The 19,794-nt window shown below is 44.2% G+C and overlaps 1 protein-coding gene across 2 annotated transcripts in view; it reads left to right on the top strand.

Moving 5' to 3' along the window:
• Positions 1-19,794, top strand: part of grid1b (glutamate receptor, ionotropic, delta 1b) — a 433,677-nt gene that overhangs the window by 198,391 nt on the left and 215,492 nt on the right. The window lies entirely within an intron of this gene.

The raw sequence follows: 19,794 nt of genomic DNA, 5'->3' as shown, positions 1-19,794 counted from the left end.
AGAGCAATGGATTAGAAATGGTTATTATGTCTTCCTGTGTCGTGCGTCTTAATTTGTTGTTTTAGTAAATGCGTCATCGTAATATTTCTATATTAAGAGGAGGATGCATAATGTCTTCCTGTTCTTCAGGAAAACAAACATTCAGGTGGACATTATGAAAGGAAATTGCACAACACTATACTTCACAAGGTAAAATCCTAACAGAGCACAAAAGATGGTTGTCACCAAACCATCTGACTCAACAAATGATTTTTAGCATATACAGGCATGTACAAGCCAGCTTTTTCCTCCCCACCACTCTATCCAAACCCAGCCTCAACAATATCACTCCCTTTGATGAGCAAATGCATTAAATAAGTGAGGGGAGACGAAGAAGGCACATTTATTCAAATTAAGTCCTTTAAGTTTATTAGGAGCAGATGGGGTCTGGGTTTGGGTGTCTAGGCCTGGCTCCAGCATGGCCCAGGCCTGACAGCTGAGTGATGATGATTAAGGAGAGACCTTGGATTGCATTGCTGCTTCTATCCCATCTCCCCCCTGCCTCCCTTGCCTCCCCAGCCCCTCTCTCAACCTCCGTGCTCATTTTCCCTTTCATTCTGTCTGTCTTTCATCCCCTCTCTCTCTTCGCCTTTCACTGTAATTCGCTTTCTGTCTGTGTGTGTTTATCTTTCTCTGTGTTTGTTTTGCTGTCATACTCTCTCTCATTCTCTTTCTCAGTCACTTCCTCATGGAAACCCTGTTTCGCCTCATAAAGTACAGACAATTCCCTCTTTGCTGGTTTGCTTACAAAAGGACAAAAGGGCAAATCCCTCAACCCATTTTAGAGATATGTACACTGATACTGCTGGAAATGCAGAAATAGCATTTCAGTTCTTTTTTTAAACTTCAGTCCCACAAACAGTGTGGAGTAGACCGTTTTTGGTTGGCACATGGTTGGTAAACTGCTGAAACAATGTTTACTGCTCTGCTGTCGCCATCATAGCTGACTGCGAAACCTTTTTGGTTATACCACACACGAGACTTGCTCTCAACAGTCTTGTGCAAAATAACCTAGTTAGAAATTAATTAATTAATTAACAAACATGCCACCCTCTGCCTCCCCATCTCTCAACTTCACAGCTCTCCAGCCTCACCCAGGAATGTGGCACTTCTTCCCCTACTCCTATCTAACTACAGGGTTATTGGCTGGGCTATGGAATTATACTGTCATTATACTGTTGAAGGTGTTGAGACTCAGGATTTAGACAGCGGGTCTCTATAGAATGAAGAGATGTGGCGAGGTGGGGGGAAAACACACCACAGCTATAGTCCACTGAATTGATTTGCCGGGTGCATTGATCTGCTCCGTTTGTCACACAGTGCTCCGCCGAATGTTCCGCCAAGCATGAGACAACAGTTGGGCAACATCAAATATGGACTCCCAATCACAGACAGGGTTGGAGCTGGGCTGGCTCCAGTGTTGACTGGGACGGTGTCCCAAAATACGCCCTACCCCCTGTATAGTGCACTACTTTAAACCAGGGTCCATAGGGCTTTAGTCAAAAGTAGTGCACTACTTTTGGAGTAGTGTTCCACTTAGGATGCATCCTGGGACCTCCTGTTTTCACCTGCAACAATAAGAGCCACCTTCCAGCCAGCTGGAATGAAAGCCTCCTGACTTTTGTAAAAAAATATATAATGTAAAGGGAGTATGAGGTGAGAAGCAACGAGGGCTGAAAGATTTTGTGTTGACCCACGGGGTTCTGACGTGACCTCACATTGCTACACATGGGTTGCTGCCTTCCTTTCTGCCTAATGGTTTACAATGCTGTCTGGAGCTAACATACTGTAGTAGCCATATCATTATGTTTGGGTTATAAGGGGTCATTTCAATAGTATTTTATATATTATTATGTTGGTGAGGGGTCATTTATAGGGGGTCAGAGTTAATTGCTTGAGTGGATACCCAGGGTCAGGGTTCGCCACAATAATATTTCATGATCACTATCAGAGTTAACATGCATTAGCCTATACTGACGCTGGACACTGCCTTGAATGCAGGGCATTCAAGTTGAACACCAGTTCAACACCCCCTGTGGCAGACCTGATCTGCTCACTTAGCCTCTTAGCACTAGCTTAAGCCATTTATTTCTTTCTGACCTTCATCATTTTGTTTATGCATGTATTTTCCCAGTCTAGGCGTTTGGTCCGCAGCAATTTCATTATATTTAGTGGTATAGCTTTACGAAATCACAAGTCATAAAGTGAGGGTGGTTGATTACTGTCGCACTTCTTTATGCCCACTGTCATGATATTAATGCCAGCCTTAGTATAAATAAACCAATATCAGCCTGCGGAGGTGATTTCATTTATGTCTGGTCCGAAATCAGCTGAGTCACTCCCAGGAACTCCTCATTCAAAAAGCTTCTATTACTTTTACAGCTCCCTTACCACTCACTGTGTCATTCAAATGGTGTGATGATATTATCGAGACACCCTCCAGAATACAGGAGCCTCATGAGCCCAGGCAGATTTATTTACACAAACAGTTCCCCCAGGAGTGCATGGCTAGGCTTTCAGAGTGGAGCAACTGAGGACAACTCCACTCACAAATCAGTCACTCTTACTATCCGCCCAAGACATGTAATAAAGTGTTATCAATTACTAAGTTCCATCTTGTAGTTCCTATCTGCTACGTTCAACAACGTTGAGTTAAACAAGTGAACTCCGCGATTGCTTATTTAAAGGCAGTGATTGCGTAAGCCTGGCGAGAACACTTAAATAAGGATATACCCCGAACCCATACTAGAAAGAGTCGCATATTTACAGAGCATTAGTGCTTAAAAAAAAGGCTACTGTGGTCTATCATCTTAAGCCCGCCCGCTTGGTTGTATTTGCTTGTGTCTTTACTGGCCTATGATTCCTGATAAACGCCATCAGTTCAGTCAAGGACTTTGAACGTGCATGTGGAGGATGGGGAGTTGGAGGGAGATAGAGGGGGCACAGAGAGAAGAAGTGGTGCCTCATTTGAACTGGATGTTTTGTAAATCCCTGCGTGACTTCGGCTGAGTCTCCGCGGGCTTTATATAATGCTGAGTAATTCCCGGAGCTGCTTGATGCTCTGAGACAGGTCGCTTCAGGAGAGGCCAACAAAAGGCACCTCACATCACAGTTCCAGGCTATCCTCCAGCAGCTCCAAAAAAGCCTGCAAGCCCCTCTCCTCTGGAAGGCAGATTAGCCAACACCTGTGTGGGATCACAGGGAGCGCCGCCTGCGTTAGTGCCGCTCTAGCATGGCACCACATTTGGATCATCTGACGATTTTGTAAATGTACATAACATAGTGGATTAACTCTGGGAATGGTGTGAACCGTTGGGGGAACAGAGGAGAAGAGAGGAAGGGGTGGATCAAAAGGAGGTTGATTATCATCAATAGTCAGATGCCACATTACAGATGTGCTTATGGCGGCGGGTGCTTTTGTCTGGTTTTTTCCGTTGTTTGTAGTGTAGGGCTGTTTGCATTGATTTAATACTGCTCCATCTTTCATCTGTATAACAGAGCTAGCTTCCTGAGAAAGCTCATTCTGATTTCAGCCAGCCAGACTGAATGTACATTTGTACTGCCAGCCGTTTATGAAAAGTGTCAGTAATTTTGGCTTAATTACATGTGGGCGGCAGGTAGCCTAGTGGTTAGAGTGTTGGGCTAGTAACTGAAAGGTTGCTAGATTGAATCTCCGAGCTGACAAGGTAAAAATCTGTCCTCATTGTAAATAAGAATTTGTTCTTATCTGACTTGCCTAGTTAAATAAAGGTTAAGTTAAAAAAAAATGGAACAGTCATGGAAAAAGTACTCAATGGTTATACTTGAGTATGAGTAAAGATACCTTAATGGAAAATTACTCAAATGAATGTGAAAGTCACCCAGTAAAATACTACTTGAGTAAAATACTAAAAGTATCTGCTTCTATATGTACTTAAGTACAGGGGTGAAAAAAGTACTCAGTAGGTGTGTCTTTTGACTGGTACATTCTCCCACATTTCTGGTTGGCAACACAGGGAACCCAAAGATGACCAAAAACTGTCATATTACTACAGAATGTATTACCCCTTTTTGACAGCAACTATTTCCCTTTTTATTTGATGTTACAGACAAACTAGGAACAACAATAATAGCATAATGCCTCTGACTTTATCAGAAACTTGCCCATACTGGTATATACTGTAATTGCATCAATATAATACCAACTAACCTTTTTTGACTTTGGGGGGGTTTATTTATTTAATGCATTATACTGCTATTGTACCATGGTAACTCACAAGATGGTATGATATGATATGATCATTTTTGGTACCAATTATCATAATTGTGCATTACCATGGTAGAATGTAGAATGCAGGTTAAAAACCATGGTATATCCATGATCCTCACCTATACCATGGTATAAAGTATGCAATACTATAGTAATATTTAGGTACAATCGCAGTATCATGGTAGTACAAATTATACTGTAAGGTTAAAACCATGATACATTTCTATGATTCCGACTATACCATGGTATAAGTGAAAGTACCATAGTAGTAGTAACATGGTACATTTTTGTAAGGAGACAGCGCTCATTCCTCATCATGTTAAATACTTAATAGGAATTAAGTTATTTTGAGAATCCACTTAAAATCGTATGATGACACATACCTATACTACATGACCAAAAGTATGTGGACACCTGCTCGTCGAACATCTCATTCCAAAATCATGGGCATTAATATTGAGTTGGTCTCCCCATTTCTGCTATAACAGCCTCCACTCTTCTGGGAAGGCTTTCCACTATATGTTGGAACATTGCTGCGGGGACTTGCTTCCATTCAGCCAAAAGAGCATTAGTGAGGTTGGGCACTGATGTTGGGCGATTAGGCCTGCCTTGCAGTCGGGCATTCCAATTCATCCCAAAGGTGTTCGATGGGGTTGCAATCAGGGCAGTGTCCAGGCCAGTCAAGTTCTTCCACACCTATCTTGACAAACAATTTATGTATGGACCTTGCTTTGTGCACGGGGGCATTGTCATGCTGAAACAGGAAAGGGCCTTCCCCAAACTGTTGCAACATAGTTGGAAGCACAGAATCGTCTAGAATGTCATTGTATGCTGTGGCGTTAAGATTTCCCTTCACTGGAACTAAGGGGCCTAGATCGAAACATTTAAAACAGCCCCAGACCATTTTTCATACTCCACAAAACTTTACAGTTTGCACTATGCATTTGGTCAGGTAAAGTTCTCCAGGCATCCGCAAAACCCAGATTCGTCCATCGGATTGCCAGATGGTGAAGCGTGATTCATCACTCCAGAGTCCGCGTTTCCACTGCTCCAGAGTCCAATGGCGGAGAGTTTTACACCACTCCAGCCGATGCTTGGCATTGCTCAAGGTGATCTTAGGCTTGTGTGCGGCTGCTCAGCTATGGAAACCCATTTCATGAAGCTCCCGACGAAAAGTTATTGTGCTGACATTGCTTCCAGAGGAAGTTCGGTACTCGGTAGAGAGTGTTGCAACCGAGGACAGACGATTTTTACACGCTACATTCTTCAGCACACCTATTCTGTGAGTTTGTGTTGCTTACCACTTTGCGGCTGAGCCGTTGTTGCTCCTAGACGTTTCCACTTCACAATAACAGCAATTACAGTTGACTGGGGCAGCTTTAGCAGGACAGAAATTTGACGAACTGACTTGTTGGAAAGGTGGCATCCTATGACGGTGCCACGTTGAAAGTCTGAGTTCTTCAGTAAGGCCATTCTACTGCCATTGTTTCTATGGAGATTGCATGGCTGTGTGCTAGATTTTACACACCTATCAGCAACGGGTGTGGCTGAAATAGACCAATCCACTAATTTGTAGGAGTGTCCACTTTTATATATATATAGTGTATTCAGGGCTGCGTTAACTGAGACAAAAACATTATTCACTAAGCCATAGCCAGACAACAAAATCACAGTCACAGTGAGCCAACAGAAAATGCCAGTCTGGTAATTATGTTCCTGTCTTACAATGGCTGAGTCTTGTTGTTCTATGTCCCAGTATTGTAAGTTCAGCAACAACAAAAAACGTTGCTTTTTCAGGGCCCTGTCTTTGAAAGATAATGTGTAAAAATCCAAATAACTTCACAGATCTTCATTATAAAGGGTATAAACACTGTTTCCCATGCTTGTTCAATGAACCATAAACAATTAATGAACATGCACCTGTGGAACGGTCATTAAGACACTAACAGCTTACAGACGGTAGGCAATTAAGGTCAACGTTATGAAAACTTAGGACACTAAAGAGGCCTTTCTACTGGCTCTGAAAAACACCAAAAGAAAGATGCCCAAGGTACCTGCTCATCTGTGTGAACGTGCCTTAGGCATGCTGCAAGGAGGCATGAGGACTGCAGATGTGGCCAAGTTCTTACTGTGATATGCCTAAGACAGAGCTACAGGGAGACAGGACGGACAGCTGATTGTCCTCGCAGTGGCAGACCACATGTAACAACACCTGCACAGGATCGGTACATCCGAACATCACACCTGTGGGACAGGTACAGGATGGCAACAACAACTGCCCGAGTTACACCAGGAAAGCACAATCCCTCCATCAGTGCTCAGACTGTCCGCAATAGGCTGAGAGAGGCTGGACTGAGAGCTTGTAGGCCTGTTGTAAGGCAGGTCCTCACCAGACATCACCGGAAACAACGTTGCCTATGGGCACAATCACCGTCACTGGACCGTCACTGGACCCGGTCCTGTGTGGCTCAGTTGGTAGAGCATGGTGTTTGCAACGCCAGGGTTGTGGGTTTGTTTCCCAGTATGGGAAAAACATTTATGAAATGTATGCATTCACTACTGCAAGTCGCTCTGGATAAAAGCGTCTGCTAAATGACTAAAATGTAAAATGTAGGACTGGCAAAAAGTGCTCTTCACTGACGAGTCTCGGATTTGCATTTATCGTCGAAGGAATGAGCTTTACCCCGAGGCCTGTACTCTGGAGTGGGATCAATTTGGAGGTGGAGGTTCCATCATAGTCCGGGGTGGTGTGTCACAGCATCATCGGACTGAGCTTGTTGTCATTGCAGGCAATCTCAACGCTGTGCGTTACAGGGAAGACATCCTCCTCCCTCATGTGGTACCCTTCCTGCAGGCTCATCCTGACATGACCCTCCAGCATGACAATGCCACCAGCCATACTGCTCGTTCTGTGCGTAATTTCCTGCAAGACAGGAATGTCAGTGTTCTGCCATTGTCAGCGAAGAGCCTGGATCTCAATCCCATTGAGCACGTCTGGGACCTGTTGGATCGGAGGGTGAGGGTGAGGGCCATTCCCCCCAGAAATGTCCGTGAACTTGCAGGTGCCTTGATGGAAGTGTGGAGTAACGTCTCACAGCAAGAACTGGCAAATCTGGTGCAGTCCATGAGGAGGAGATGCACTGCAGTACTTAATGCAGCTGGTGGCCACACCAGATACTGACTGTTACTTTTGATTTTGAGCCCCCCCCCCTTTGTTCAGGGACACAGTATTTAATTTCTGTTAGTCACATGTCTGTGGAACTTCTGCAGTTTATGTCTCAGTTGTTGAATCTTGTTATGTTCATACAAATATATACACATGTTAAGTTTGCTGAAAATAAATGCAGTTGACAGTGAGAGGACGTTTCTTTTTTTGCTGAGTTTGTTTATTCTTTAGGAGGCACAGTAAAAACATTACTTGACAAAGACATACGATAGCCTGAATGGAACATTTTATACTTAAAAAGCTCCTCTTCAGTCAAAGCTGTACTGTTAAAAGAGTCAACGGCGTCACCGGCTTCCCTCTGCCAATTGTATTCCATGGACCTATTTCTTTGACCATCTTTGCCTTTGAGACAATCATGATGACTTCTTCTACACCGTGTTTCAGTGTAGCTACTCATCAGTGCTCGGACTTCACACAAGGCAAGCTGATGATGAATCCTTGGGGGATGTCATTGAGAAGAGCCTTCATGGTCGTTGGATTCACGGCGCCAATTTGTTGTAGCTAATTAAGCATTCAACTGGGCCTGCGAGTGACATTGTCTAGACACCTGCAGCAGCTCCAACATTTGGGCCCTTTTATTTTCTTTCTTACGATTGATGCTTTGATGTTGCCTCCAATTAAAGTCCTTAATTGGCCAGGAATCTTCACTAAGGGAAGTGGATGTAGCGGGGGTAGGGACTCGGTGAGACGTTGTGTGTTAATGACTACGTCCCCTTCTTAATCTCTACCCACCACACTCAACTGGGGCCCTCACCGTGGGACATGGACGGTCTGGGAGACTGGGGATTGCGAGGGCGATGGGAGTGCTATGAGAGAGTGATAGAGATGTAGATATGGGGAGGAAGAGAGAGAGAGAGATTGGGGGGGTAGAGAGAGGGGTAGAAAGAGATGGGGTAACTGGAGAGAGAGAGAGAGGGGGGGAAAGAGGGATCACCAGTCATCTCACTTTCATTTGTTATTTTCTCCTTCCTTCCTTCCTTCCTTCCTTCCTTCCTTCCTTCCTTCCTTCCTTCCTTCCTTCCTTCCTTCCTTCCTTCCTTCCTTCCTTCCTTCCTTCCTTCCTTCCTTCCTTCCTTCCTTCCTTCCTTCCTTCCTTCCTCCCCCTACCTTTATCTCTCTCTCTCTTCAAATCCCAAGGGGTCTGTTACTAGGCTCTGACATCCTTATCTTCTCTATCTTTTCTTTTAGAACTGGGACTGTGATCTTAAACATCTTTGTTCAATCAAAGGTGTGATATAATATGATCAGATACGATAGGAAGGCTATTTTCGCCTGGCTGGACCTGGGGTAGATGACGACATTGCTATGATAGATCCCCCTGCACCCCTGTCCGTCGGCCCTTGGTCTGTTCTGCTGCTCTGCAGCCACTCCACAGCCATAAAAAGTTGAGCGGAAAATCGGGCCGGGAGCGAAACACACTTTGACATTTGTCTTCATTAACTGTTTTTGTGTTGTGGTGTTATTTTCTCCTCTACGAATTGGGCAGATTCCTTGCAATGCCGGTCCTTTCACGACCTATCCCACATGGCCAATAAATATGGCCAAGATAAAGCGTCATTGGAGTGTTCAGGTATGCACCCCAGGTCCAAACTATTCAGATTTCATCTAATGTACAGATGTAGGATCTTAACTTGATACCATGTACAGCAGGAAATGCAAACTTGTGTGTAGTCAATGTTTATTAAAAAGGCTTCTAAAGTTTGTAATGTCCACTTAAAAATGTCAGACTTGATGTGACCTAACTAAAAATGTATCAACACCTAGACAATGTTCCATTAATTATAATCCACACAATAATTCACATTTCCTGTTGCTGCAGGATTAGTTTCCTGCTGTAAGAACCTGGTAACAAAGAAACACAATATCTAGTAGTTTTATGAGAAAATACACATATCCCTAACATATACCCTGAGTGTACAAAACATTAGGAACACCTGCTTATTCCATGACATAGACTGACCAGGTGAATCCGGGTGACCGCAATGATCCCTTATTGATGTCACTTGTGAAATCCACTTAATCTCTAGCGCCGACAGAGATGGTCGCCTCACATCAAGTCCTTAGGAGTCTATGCAGTATTTAGTTTTTTTATGCATTATTTCTTACGTTGTTAGCCCAGAAAATCTTAAGGGTTATTACATACAGCCGGGAATAACTATTAGATATAAGAGTGACGTCAATTTACCAACATTACAATCAGGAATACGACTTTGTTCGGACCACCACCCAGGACATTGGATCTAATCCCAGAGGCCGATCCAAAACAACGTCGCCACAGAAGAGATAGACAGAGCAGCCTCCTGGTCAGGCTTTGAAGGCGTGCACACTCCCCTCCACTTCCGAGTATGCTACTCGCCAATGTCCAGTCTCTAGCTACTTTGGGGTAGGGGGCAGTATTTTCACATCCGGATGAGAAGCGTGCCCAGAGTAAACTGCCTGATACTCAGGCCCAGACGCTAGGATATGCATATTATTAGTAGATTTGGATAGAAAACACTCTGAAGTTTCTAAAACTGTTTGAATGATGTCTGTGAGTATACCAGAACCCATATTGCAGGCAAAAACCTGAGAAAAATCCAACCAGGAAGGGGGAAATCTGAGGTTTAGTTTTTCAAGTGATTGCCTATCCAATATACAGTGTCTGTGGAGTCATATTGCACTTCCTAAGGCTTCCACTAGAGGTCAACAGTCTTTAGAACGTTGTTTCAGGCTTCTACTGTGAATGGGGAGAGAATAAGAGCTATTGGAATCAGGTGTCTGGCAGAATGGCATGAGCTCAGTCACGAGCAAGGCCGTGAGAGCGAGCTGAGTTCCTTTTCATTTCTGAAGATAAAGGAATTGTCCGGTTGGAATATTATTGAAGATTTATGATAAAAACATCCTAAAGATTGATTCTATACATCGTTTGGCATGTTTCTACGAACTGTAATAGAACTTTTTTTACTTTTCGTCTGAACTTAGTGCTCACGCATTTTGCATTTGGAATAGTGAACTGAACGCGCAAACAAAAAGGAGGTATTTGGACATAAATATGGACTTTATCGAAACAAAACGAACATTTATTGTGGAACTGGGATTCCTGGGAGTGAATTCCGATGAAGATCATCAAAGGTAAGTGAATATTTATAATGCCATTTCTGACTTTTGTTGATTCTACAACATGGCGGGTATCTGTATGGCTTGTTTTGGTTGACTGAGCGCTGTACTCAGATTATTGCAAGGTGTGCTTTCGCCATAAAGTTTTTTTTAAATCTGACACAGCGGTTGCATTAAGGAGAAGTTTATCTTTAATTCTATGCATTACAGTTGTATATTTTATCAACGTTTATGATGAGTATTTCTGTAAATTGATGTGCTCATTCACCGGGAGTTTTGGAGCCAAAACATTTCTGAACATTACATGCCAATGTGCAATGGGTTTTTTGGATATAAATATGAACTTTATCGAGCAAAATATACATGTATTGTGTAACATTGAGTCCTGGGAGTGTCATCTGAAGAAGATCGTCAAAGGTTAGTGATTCATTTTATCTGTCACGTCCTGGCCAGTATAAGGGTTAATTGTCATTGTAGTTTGGTCAGGACGTGGCAGAGGGTATTCGTTTTATGTGGTTCGGGGTGGTGTGTTTGTTGAAGGGACATTTGATTTAAGTATTCCGGGGTTTTTGGGCACTGTTTGATTTTCATGTATTCTATGTTTAGTCTAGTGTGTCTGTTTCTATGTTTGGTTAATTGGGGTTGGGACTCTCAGTTGAAGGCAGGTGTTGTCTATTTGCCTTTGATTGAGAGTCACATATATTAGGGTGTGTTTGTGTTTGTCATTTGTGGGAGATTGTTCTGTGTTTAGCCTTGTGCCTTGACAGACTGTTTTGTTGATCGTTAGTTCTTTTGTTATTTTGGTGTTCATTTTGAATTTATTAACCTCTATGGGCTAGGTGGGACGCTTGCGTCCCACCTACGTAACAGCCACTGCCAGCCAGCGATTTTCAAAACCTTAAAAATCCTATTACTTCAATTTCTCAAACATATGACTATTTTACAGCCATTTAAAGACAAGACTCTCGTTAATCTAACCACACTGTCCGATTTCAAAAAGGCTTTACAACGAAAGCAAAACATTAGATTATGTCAGCAGAGTACCAAGCCAGAAATAATCAGACACCCATTTTTCAAGCCAGCATATAATGTCACCAAAACCCAGAAGACAGCTAAATGCAGCACTCACCTTTGATGATCTTCATCAGATGACAACCCTAGGACATTATTGTTATACAATACATGCATGTTTTGTTCAATCAAGTTCATATTTATATCAAAAACCAGCTTTTTACATTAGCATGTGACGTTCAGAACTAGCATACCCCCCGCAAACTTCCGGGGAATTCGCTAACATTTTACTAAATTACTCACGATAAACGTTCACAAAAAGCATAACAATTATTTTAAGAATTATAGATACAGACCTCCTCTATGCACTCGATATGTCCGATTTTAAAATAGCTTTTTGGTGAAAGCACATTTTGCAATATTCTAAGTACATAGCCCAGCTATCACGGGCTAGCTATTTAGACACCCGGCAAGTTTAGCCTTCACCAAAATCAGATTTACTATTATAAAAGTTTGATTACCTTTTGTTGTCTTCGTCAGAATGCACTCCCAGGACTGCTACTTCAATAACAAATGTTGGTTTGGTCCAAAATAATCCATCGTTATATCCGAATAGCGGCGTTTTGTTCGTGCGTCCCAGACACTATCCGAAATGGTAAATCAGGGTCGCGCGCATGGCGCAATTCGTGACAAAAAAATTCTAAATATTCCATTACCGTACTTCGAAGCATGTCAACCGCTGTTTAAAATCTATTTTTATGCAATTTATCTCATAAAAAAGCGATAATATTCCGACCGGGAATCTCCTTTTCGGCAAACAGACGAAAAATCACAAAGACGGGGGCGGCCAGGGCACGCGCCTAAGCCCACAGTCCCTTGATCGGCCACTTGAGAAAGGCGATAATGTGTTTCAGCCTGGGGCTGGGATGACGACATTCAGGTTTTTCCCGGGCTCTGAGCGCCCGTGGAAGACGTAGGAAGTGTCACGTTAGAGCAGAGATCCTTTGTAAAAGATAGAGATGGCAAAGAAGTTCAAGAAATGGTCAGACAGGCCACTTCCTGTAAAGGAATCTCTCAGGTTTTGACCTGCCATTTGAGTTCTTTTATACTCACAGACACCATTCAAACAGTTTTAGAAACTTTGGAGTGTTTTCTATCCAAAGCCAATAATTATCTGCATATTCTAGTTACTGGGCAGGAGTAGTAACCAGATTAAATCGGGTACATTTTTTATCCAGCCGTGAAAATACTGCCCCCTAGCCATAACAGGTTAAACATCAAGATGAGCATACACATACCTGCTGCATTTTGGTCTCATCACTACGACAACCGTGACAGAATCTCCCACCAAACCAGGACCAAGCAGCAGAGGAAGGAGCAGAGGGAATTTGAGTTGGACTATGGTGAGAGATGGATTTGGGAGGAGATCTTGGGAGGAGAAGGCTCCTACACTTGGGAGGAGATCCAAGCAGGAAACGATCGCCTTCCATGGGGACAGGTGGTAAGAGAGAGGGAGGAAAAGTGAAAGGCTGGTAAGGACTGGGAACGTTACCGAGGAACACGACTGGCGTTGAAGCACGAGAGGCACCCCCAATACATTTTTGGGGGGGGGCACACGGGTAGTTTGGCTAGGCCAAGGAAGAGCCAGAAGCCAGCTACCCGTGGTTATATGGAGGAGCGTATGAGGTGGAGGGCGCCATGTTTCGCTGAAGAGCGCACTATCTCACCCATACGCACGCACAGTCTGGTGCGCGTTATTCCAGCCCCTCGCAGGTGCCGTGCTAGAGTGGGCATCCAGCCTGGTAGGAGGATGCCTGCGCAGCGCATCTGGTCGCCGGTACGCCTCCGAGGACCAGGCTACCCAACTCCCGCTCTACGCACGGCTACCATCAGGCCCCTGCACAGCCCAGTCCGCCCTGTACAAGCACCCTGCTCGTACAGGGCTACTAGTTCCATCCAGCCAGGACGGGTTGTGCAGGAGGTAAGATCAAGACCGCCTGTGCGCCTCCATAGCCCGGTGTTTCCAGTTCCTGTCTCTCGTGCGGACCCGGAAGTGCGTCAGCCCAGTCCGACTCGTCCTGTTCCCACTCCCCGCACTAGCCTGGAGGTACGTGTTCCCAGTCTGGTACGTCCAGTACCAGCACCACACACCAGGCTTTAAGTGCGTCATCCCAGTCCGACGTCGCCAGGGCTGCCCGTCAGTCAAGAGTCGCCAGAGCTGCCCGTCAGTCAAGAGTCGCCAGAGCTGCCCGTCAGTCAAGAGTCGCCAGAGCTGCCCGTCAGTCAAGAGTCGCCAGAGCTGCCCGTCAGTCAAGAGTCGCCAGAGCTGCCCGTCAGTTAAGAGTCGCCAGAGCTGCCCGTCAGTCAAGAGTCGCCAGAGCTGCCCGTCAGTCAAGAGTCGCCAGAGCTGCCCGTCAGTCAGGAGTCGCCAGAGCCGCCCGTCAGTCAGGAGTCGCCAGAGTCGCCCACCAGTCAGGAGCCGCCAGAGCCACCCACTAGTCAGGAGCCGCCAGAATGGCCAGACTGCCCGGAGATGCCAGAGTGGCCAGACTGCCCGGAGATGCCAGAGTGGCCAGACTGCCCGGAGATGCCAGAGTGGCCAGACTGCCCGGAGATGCCAGAGTGGCCAGACTGCCCGGAGATGCCAGGGTGGCCAGACTGCCCGGAGCTGCCAGGGTGGCCAGACTGCCCGGAGCTGCCAGGGTGGCCAGACTGCCCGGAGCTGCCAGGGTGGCCAGACTGCCCGGAGCTGCCAGAGCTGCCAGAGTGGCCAGACTGCCCGGAGCTGCCAGAGTGGCCAGACTGCCCGGAGCTGCCAGAGTGGCCAGACTGCCCGGCGCTGCCAGAGTGGCCAGACTGCCCGGCGCTGCCAGAGTGGCCCAGCGGCCAGGATCAGCAAGAGTGGCCCATCTGCCCAGATTCTGCCGATGACCAAAACACAAGGGAGTCTAGCAGCAACCTTGAACTGAGTAAGCCTGACAATTCAGAACTCAAAGAGATTAACTGTTTAATTGCTGAGTCTGCATACAGGGTAGAGAGGTGGAGGTCTGCCCATGATCCGGAGCAGGGGGAGTCTGCCTACGGTCCGAGGCTGATCGGGTCGGTCGACACTCTGGAGGACAATAGGCCGGAGCCTGAACCACCACCTGCATAGGTGGGTTGGGGAGGGGGGTGTAGCACAAGTGCCGTCGGTGACGGCAAACACCCTCCCTTCCCTCCCTCCCTTTAGTTTAGGGGGATTTTTTGTTGTTGTTTGGGGTTTTGTTATTCTTGAGGTGCTTCCGGGGTTAGCACCTTTAGGGGGGGGGGGGGTACTGTCACGTCCTGGCCAGTATAAGGGTTAATTGTCATTGTAGTTTGGTCAGGACGTGGCAGAGGGTATTCGTTTTATGTGGTGTGTTTGTTGAAGGGGCATTTGATTTAAGTATTCCGTGGTTTTTGGGCACTGTTTGATTTTCATGTATTCTATGTTTAGTCTAGTGTGTCTGTTTCTATGTTTGGTTAACCTCTCCAGCGTCTCGTCCCGTATGCGGGATCAAAATCCAGCGAAAACTCCTAGCGACATTAGCATAACGAAATTTAATATATATTTTTTTCAAATATAGGACTGTCTCATATCGTTTTATAGATACACCTCTCCTGAATCGACCCACGTCGTCCGATTTAAAAAAGGTTTTACAGGAAAAGCAAATCATTAGATTATGTTAGAGGAGTCCATCGTAAAAGCAGCAACATAGCCATTTTCCGACCAACCACATGCATCACAAATAACCAAAAAACAGCTAAATGCAGCACTAACCTTTTACAAACTTCATCAGATGACACACCTAGGACATCATGTTACACAATGCATGCATTCTTTTGTTCAATAAAGTTCATATTTATATATGAAAACAGCATTTTACATCGGCATCTGACGTTGACTAACTATTTTCCCGTCAAATGCTTCCGATGAAACAGAGCTACAATTTACTGAATTACTATTCGAAAACATTTTTAAAATGTAATATTGTCATTCTAAGATTTATAGATGAATATCTCTTGAAAGCACCTGTCATACCAGATTTAAAAATAACTTTACTGGGTAATCACACTTAGCGATAAAAGGGGATGCGATACTCATAAAATGAGCTAGTAAACCGAGCTCGGCGCCATATTGGAACAATCGCATATCACATCTAATCTTGTATAATATTGTCAATAATCGCTTACCTTTAGTTGTCTTCATCAGAAAGCACTTCCAGGAATCCCAGGTCCACAACAGATGTATTTTCGGTCGAAAAAGTCCATCCTTTATGTTCCATTAGCTTGCTGGTGTTAGCGCGTCTGAATGCTGTATCCAAATGCTCTACCGGGCGCGGGACAGCCGTTTCGAAATAAAACATTTTTTCCCCATTTAGGTTCGTTCAAACATGTCAAACGTTGTATAACATAAATCTTCAGGGCCTGTTTCAACAAGAGAGCCAATAAGATTCGAGGGGGACGATTGTATTGTGTTTCAAAACGTTTCCAAAGGTGTGGGTAGACAGGGCCGCCGGCGTCATAATGGTGATGGCCCTCCCCCTGTGACCAATTTCCAACGCGTCTCATTCACTGAGTTTCGACAGTAGAAGGCTCAAAACACTTTGTAAAGACTGGGGACATCTTGTGGAAGCAATAGGAAGTGCTCAATGAACGATAGCTCATGGTGTGAATAATAGGCAACGACGTGAAGTTGAGTCCACAATTCAGAATTCCACTTCCTGTTTCAATCGGTCTCGGGGTTTTGACTGCCATATGAGTTCTGTTATACTCACAGACACCATTCAAACAGTTTTAGAAACTTTAGGGTGTTTTCTATCCACAGGTATTAATTATATGCATATCCTACCTTCTGAGTTTGATTAGTAGGTCGTTGAAAATGTGCACACATTTTTACCAAAATGCGCTGTGGCGCCCCCTATCCTAGGGTAACGTCAAGAGGTTTTAATTGGGGTTGGGACTCTCAGTTGAAGGCAGGTGTTGTCTATTTGCCTTTGATTGAGAGTCCCATATATTAGGGTGTGTTTGTGTTTGTCATTTGTGGGAGATTGTTCTGTGTTTAGCCTTGTGCCTTGCCAGACTGTTTTGTTGATCGTTAGTTCTTTTGTTATTTTGGTGTTCATTTTGAATTTATTAAACGTCAAGATGAGCATACACATACCTGCTGTATTTTGGTCTCATCACTACGACAACCGTGACATTAGCTGTATTTCTGGTTTTTGTGACGCCTCTCCTTGCTTGGAAAATGGATGTGTGGTTTTTCTTGTCAAGGTGCTGTCCTAACATAATCTAATGGTATGCTTTTTTGACATCGGACACTGTGCTTGGATTAACGAGAAGTTTATCTTTAAAATGCTGTATAATACTTGTATGTCTGAGAAATATGAATTATGAGATTTTTGTTGTTTTGAATTTGGCGCTCTGCTATTTCACTGGCATCACACATACCCCAGAGAGGGTAGACAACAAGGTGGAAGAAATTAGGTTAAGGGGTTGCCTTCCAGAGAGACATCAGAGATTGTTACATTCTCTGTTTCACGGAAACATGGCTCTGACGGGATATGTTGTCGAAGTCGGTACAGCCACTGGGTTTCTTCATGCGTCGTGCTGACAGAAATAAACATCTCTCTGGGAAGAAGAAGAGAAGGTGTGTATGCTTCATGATTAACGACTCATGGTGTAATCATAACAACATACAGGAACTCAAGTCCTTCTTTTCACCTGATCTAGAATTCCTTACAATCAAATGCCGACCATATTATCTCCCAAAAGAATTCTCGTCAGTTATCATCACAGCTGTGTATATACCCCCTCAAGCAGATACCACAACGGCCCTCAAGGAACTTCACTGGACTCAATGTAAACTGGCAACCATATATCCTGAGGCGGCATTTATTGTAGCTGGGGATTTTAACAAAGCAAAATTGAGAACAAGCATATCGATTGCAGCACTCGCGCTGGCAATACACTGGACCACTGCTAATCTAACTTCCGCGATGCATACGTAACAGCCAGTTGAAGCCTGTGGCGCGATTTTCAAATACCTTAAAAATCCTATTACTTCAATTTCTCAAACATATGACTAATTTACAGCTATTTAAAGACAAGACTCTCGTTAATCTAACCACACTGTCCGATTTCAAAAAGGCTTTACAACGAAAGCAAAACATTACATTATGTCAGCAGAGTACCAAGCCAGAAATAATCAGACACCCATTTTTCAAGCTAGCATATGTCACAAAAACCCAGAAGACAGCTAAATGCAGCACTAACCTTTGATGATCTTCATCAGATGACAACCCTAGGACATTATGTTATACAATACATGCATTTTTTGTTCAATCAAGTTCATATTTATATCAAAAAACAGCTTTTTACATTAGCATGTGACGTTCAGAACTAGCATACCCCACGCAAACTTCCGGGGAATTTACTAACAATTTACTAAATTACTCACGATAAACGTTCACAAAAAGCATAACAATTATTTTAAGAATTATAGATACAGAACTCCTCTATGCACTCGATATGTCCGATTTTAAAATAGCTTTTTGGTGAAAGCACATTTTGCAATATTCTAAGTACATAGCCCAGCCATCACGGGCTAGCTATTTAAACACCCGGCAAGTTTAGCCTTCACCAAAATCAGATTTACTATAACAAAAATGTTATTACCTTTGTTGTCTTCGTCAGAATGCACTCCCAGGACTGCTACTTCAATAACAAATGTTGGTTTGGTCTCAAATAATCCATCGTTATATCCAAATGGCGGCGTTTTGTTCGTGCGTTCCAGACACTATCCGAAATGGTAAATCAGGGTTACGAGCATGGCGCAATTCGTGACAAAAAAAATTCTAAATATTCCATTACCGTACTTCGAAGCATGTCAACCGCTGTTTAAAATCAATTTTTATGCAATTTATCTCGTAAAAAAGCGATAATATTCCGACCGGGAATCTCCTTTTCGGTAAACAGAGGAAAAAACAGAAAGACGGGGGCGGCCGGTGCACGTGCCGAAAGCCCATTGTCCCTTGATCGGCCACTTGAGAAAGGCGATAATGTGTTTCAGCCTGGGGCTGGAATGACGACATTCAGGTTTTTACCGGGCTCTGAGAGCCTATTGGAGCCGTGGGAAGTGTCACGTTACCGCAGAGATCCTAAGTTTTGGAAAGAGATGTCAAAGAAAGACAATAAATGGTCAGACAGGCCACTTCCTGTAAAGGAATATCTCAGGTTTTGACCTGCCATTTGAGTTCTGTTATACTCACAGACACCATTCAAACAGTTTTAGAAACTTTGGAGTGTTTTCTATCCAAAGCCAATAATTATATGCATATTCTAGTTACTGGGCAGGAGTAGTAACCAGATTAAATCGGTACGTTTTTTATCCAGCCGTGTCAATACTGCCCCCTAGCCATAACAGGCTAATGGGGAACCAATTACTTGTCTCAACAATGTCTGTGCGCAAATCACTCCCTCCTTTGGCATTGGGGGGAGGTGTATGGCAGTGTCTGGAACCATTGTATGTCCTCTCTGATGTTGCACTTATCCTGGGATAGTGTATGACCTAGAGGCTCACTCCCCTCAGTGAGCTTGTCCAGGAGTGGGGTCAAGAGGGGGTTTACTTGAGATGGGAGTATCTAGAGTTGTCAATTGATTTATGCCATTGGATGAGATGGTGTTTTTGTGCTATGGTGTACCAGGAACAGGATTAGAACCTCATTTTAGGGACCAAACTGAACGATAATTTATAGTGAATGCTATCTGGCTATGGGATACTCCTCTCTCAAGTAAAACTCTTTCTTTGTGAACTGTTCCTAAGATCTGTGGTTCTTCATGTACGTTGAGAGGGGTGTATCTTGGCTATAAAAGATCTTTGTACTTTTGTGTTGTCACTTTCAATGGTTCATTAGAAATGGCGCATCATTGAAAGTCAAGTGCTATTGCAAAGCTCTTATCATTAAAGATGTAGTTTAAGTATAACTCTGACTGGTGTGTGAAGTTTGTAACTCTCCTCCTTTGGTAATGCAGAAATGAACCTCCACAGGCTGCTCTCTACATAGAGATTCAGTAGTCACTTTAACCTCTTACATCTAGACGTTCCGCTAGCGGAACACCTGCTCCAATATCCAATGATGGGCGTGGCGCGAAA

Source organism: Salmo salar, chromosome 19 (genome assembly GCF_965601325.2).
Source record: "Salmo salar chromosome 19, fSalSal1, whole genome shotgun sequence".
Classification (NCBI taxonomy): domain Eukaryota; kingdom Metazoa; phylum Chordata; class Actinopteri; order Salmoniformes; family Salmonidae; genus Salmo; species Salmo salar.
Note: the sequence above shows the minus strand (reverse complement) of the source record. Positions and strands in the feature narration are given on the sequence as shown.